The following is a 4,333-nucleotide window of genomic DNA, read 5'->3' on the forward strand; positions in this document are numbered from 1 at the left end:
TTCCCTAGGACATGTTTGCTAGCTGAGGCAGTGGGGTCAGGACTAGGGCTGTTATGCAGGCTGGGGATATGAAACAGCATCAGAGAGTGGAGCAGGAAGAGCAGAAAACTCTGCTTCTTCAAGGAGACGAGAAGAGGCGGAGGACAGAGTAAAAACCAACTGGGAGCAGGTGCCCAAGAAACATCTCTCTCAGAGCCTATGCTTGCTGGGCAAGTAAAACCCTCCGATCCATGCCAGCATTTACCTGCCTGGTGTGGCCAGTGGCTCAGGGTCATCTGTGCTGTGCACAACACAGAGGGGATGCTGGCTGCTCCTTAAGGACAAGTTCTCTGTAGAAGAAATGGCCAATGACCTTGCAGACCAAGGAGAGAATGAGGGGTCCTGAGACAGATGTGTAATCCCTACCTCATACCAATGCAAAGGCACAGCCCATGGGAACAGAGACCTAAATGTGACATGTGACGTCAAAACACTCCCAGACCCTCCCTGCAGTGGGCTGTTTGTAACTCAGGGAAAGGGAGAGAATCTTTAGATAAGACCTAAGGGTCTAAACCAGAGGCAGTGAGCCTAGGGCGGCGTGCATGCCACATCGGCTGTTTGTGAGCCCTGAAAGCTCGGAGAGGTTCTCCATCCCAGGTCTAAACCACGACACTGGAATGAAGCATTTTTCACTCGGTAGCATCCAAATTGACAAAGCTAACCAGTGAGTACCAGACTGGAGCCTCTCCCTCCCTCTCTCCCTCTCTCCCTTCTGCTCTGCTCTTCTCTCTCTTTTTGTAGCACTGGAGATTGAACCCAGGGGCTTCATGCTGAGCTACATTCCCAGCCCTTTTTGTTTCATTTTTAATTTTAAAACAGAGTCTGGCTAAGTTGCTCAGGTTGGGCTCAAACTTGTGATCCTCCTGCCTCAGACTCCCGGAGTGCTGGGATTACATATGTGAGTAGCTATGCGCCCAAGCTTGCCAAATCAACCTTATGTTTAACATCCGAAACACCTTTACAAAACCACAATGAGAGAAAACAAAATTTTTAAAAGTGCCAAGTAAAGTGGAGAATTCACAGACTCAACTCAAACAACAAGGATGTACAAAGAAGCATCTTCAGAGATATACCGTAAAGAGACCTAAAAGTATGCTGGATTCGTGAAAATAAAAGGTAAGCCAGGTTGGCCTCAGCTCGTTTATTTTGTATCCTACTACCAGGGAGAGGGGTGTTTGGGTCTCCTGGAGTCTGCAGGGAATGTGGTGCGTGTCTTAGGGCTCACTGGCTCATTGTTCATCTTCCTTTCAGCTTCTCTACCTCCCCAGCTAGGTTCAAACATGACTTTCAGGGTGAGGCTACCACAGCCTGTGCCTTTGGCATCTATGTCAGCTTTAGGGTGACTGAAACAACACACACACACACACACACACACACACACACACACACACACACGTGGACAAAACCCCTGCAGCACTGGACTCAGGCTGCCTGCACTGTACTGGAGAGAGCCTGTTGCAAAATCAGAGCCAAAGTATCACTAGGCAGAGGTTGCCCTGGGAGAAGTGCCCAGCAGGGTCCAGGAGAGGAAGAAGCCAAGTCTTTTCAGTGGATAATTTTCCTCCTCTCATTCACAGGGACGAGTGCACCCAACAACAAGAAGCTTTAATATGTTCACCTGTGCCTGGACTTGAATCGACGACAGACTCTGACGGGCTCCCTCAGTGGACTGATAGGAATGACTGGAAGCCCCATGTGTACACCCTGGGCACATGATGCTTTCAAGGGTCTGTGCAGCCCCACAACGCGAGAGGGGAGCCGGTCTGTGATCCAGCGTAAGATGGAGTCCCTGGCACTCACTGAGCTTGGTGTCTGGTGCTGCTCTTTCCCCCAGAAACGTGAGGCTTCTCAGCTTGGCTTCCACAGGGTGCATTTTGCTGCAGGTGCCACAGAGCAAATGCTGCAGCCACTGCCAGGGACCCGGATGCCAGGCCTGGCCCTGCACACAGAACTCGGCCATCTGCTCAATAGCACAGGGGGTCATGCTCGGCCCCCGACATGTGATAGCTTCATTGGCAAAGGCCTCCAGAGAATCAACTGTGACACCTGCAGCCTGCTGACCACAACCCCCCAGCCACAGAGTGGTGACTCAGCACAGGTGGTCGGATCAGTGCAGGGCAGGGCACCCCACCCGCTGAATAAAGCGAGGCGCCAGTGTGAGCTGGAACGAGCCAGTATGAGCCGGAACGAGCCATGTCCTTGCCTGCACTGAATGTTCCCACAGCATAGAGCAACATGGAGAGAATAAAGGATAAAGAGCAACAAATCCCAGATTTGGGCTACAGCTCCAAATGCACCACGAGACAGTCACCTTGCAGGGGATCTCTGGGCTCTGGGCTGGACTCTGTTCAGGTTCCGGAAGACAGGTCAGGCCTCGTGGGTGCTGACTATGGTGGTCGCAGCTCTACATGGATAAGAAAAGGCCAGTGTGTCGGCCAGGGAAAGCCACTCTGTGGGTTGTACCCACAGACAGGCCCTTTGGCTCTGTTCTGAGAAGGGCAGCTGCGATGCCCCCTTGACGGTGAATCTGTGAACACTTTCTCGAGAAGACCAGGACACCCGCTGGGAACCTGGACGTCGTGAAAGTAAGTTTGCCCTCAGCCAGGGTAGGTGTGCCTGCCAGACCGGTTCATCGAGCTCTGCCAGCAGCTGTGGCTTCAGCTTGTTGTCGAGCCCTGGCCTGCCCAGCAGCAAGCACCGCATCGGGAATGGGGGGCAGAGATACAAAGGGGGCATGGGCTTGGCTTAAACTGGTGGAGCATGAAGCCCAACCCCTCCAATTCTAGGGATGTGGAAGAGGAGGGAGGGAGGGAGCGAAGGCAGGCACAGACCCGGGTGCGGGAGTGGGCACAGGCAGCATGGGGGGCAGGGAACCCAGCCCTGTCGGGCACTGGGTAGGTCCAGGCAGGCTCAGGCCCTTGCAACCCAGCGTCAGACAGAGCCCCCTTCTTTGCCCGACAAAGACACCCATTTCCTGTCCCTCCAGAAAACTTCCCAAGCCACTCTGCTTCGCGAGGATGAGGACTCCCCATGAGCCAGGACAGTCTCCAAGAGTGACCTGACCCAGGTAAAGGGCGCTCGGCAGCTCTCTGGTCCAGGTTTGAGGAACACGATTCATCCTCCACTCCCCTCTCAGCTGCCACCATGAGCCACATGCCAGAAAAACTCCTTAAAAATAGCCATGCATTTTTGCGAGGCAGGCACCGGAACCACTGAGCTAAATCCCTGGCCCTTCAGCCGTGCATTTTTTACCTAATCCCATGACATCGTTGCTCATTTCCCGGCTGCCAAGCATCTCAGCCTGTTAGCTTCACCCTTTCTGCACGAACACGTTAGGTTTTACATCTGTTTTTTGAAAGTCTATGAGAAAGATAATTTATGGGAAAATCAGAAATAATGGGTTTGGGGTATCAAACGGGTTTTCAAAACCGTACTCTCATGAGTAGAATAAAAAGCTTTTTGGATTTTTGTTTTAAAAAACCTCTTCCAGGAAGCCACGGAATTTAGTGGTTTTATGAAAGGAAACAAATACTAAACAGGAGAATGTCATTGCATGCATCCGGGGCTGCAGGAGAATTCCACCTTATACGTGTGGGTATTAAGCTGCTTTGGCCCTGTGTGGAGGGGTGTGTTTGTTTTTCCATCTGATTTGTATATTCAGTTTGGCACCTGGGTTGTGGGCCCATGTGGTGAAGGCAGATTAAAAGTGACGGCTTTAAAACAAGACTGTAAAGGTTAACAGACCAGGAAATGGACAAATTACTGTCACCCACCATAGACAGGCCGGTGGCTCTGTCCCTTGTCTTGCCTGCAGCAGCTCATCAGACCTTTGCTCTAGTTTCCCACAGGCCAGTCAGAAAAATAATTTCTGGACACCAGGGCCTCCCCAGGGCATCGCCGCAGGTGCCTCTAAGCCAATTTGGAAGTGACAGCGTCCTAGCGTGTCCCCTTCCTGCTCACTGCCCAGGTCCTTCATGTCCTGGGTTGCAAATCATCCAAAGTCCTCGGTGTCCCACTTGCTCTTGACCTGGTTTCCTGCTTTCTCTCTGGCACTGGTCACCGCTCAGAACAATTTTCCCACCTTTGGTACAAGGATCCAGGTGGTAGGTGCTGCAACGACCCTTTATTTGTGTGCAACACCTGCATTCAGTGTGCAGACTCCGCCAGGTAACAGCCCCTATGGCGTTCTGCTTACTGTCCCGGGGAAGAGAGGAGTGACAGAGGGAGAGGATGGTGGAGGACCGTGTGTGCTCCAGAGACGGAGTCTGAGAGAGGAGAGGAGGGAGGGAGGGGG

The 4,333-nt window shown here is 52.5% G+C and overlaps 1 long non-coding RNA gene across 1 annotated transcript in view; it reads left to right on the top strand.

Moving 5' to 3' along the window:
* Positions 1 to 1,905: 1,905 nt before the first annotated feature.
* Positions 1,906 to 4,333, top strand: part of LOC109118500 — a 3,301-nt gene continuing 873 nt past the window's right edge. Inside the window, exons 1-2 of the long non-coding RNA XR_002025834.2 lie at positions 1,906 to 2,624; positions 3,026 to 3,106. This is a non-coding gene — a long non-coding RNA (uncharacterized LOC109118500). The remainder of the gene's footprint in view (positions 2,625 to 3,025; positions 3,107 to 4,333) is intronic.

Source organism: Fukomys damarensis, unplaced genomic scaffold, assembly GCF_012274545.1.
Source record: "Fukomys damarensis isolate Sample0158 unplaced genomic scaffold, DMR_v1.0_HiC HiC_scaffold_22, whole genome shotgun sequence".
Taxonomy (NCBI): Eukaryota; Metazoa; Chordata; class Mammalia; order Rodentia; family Bathyergidae; genus Fukomys; species Fukomys damarensis.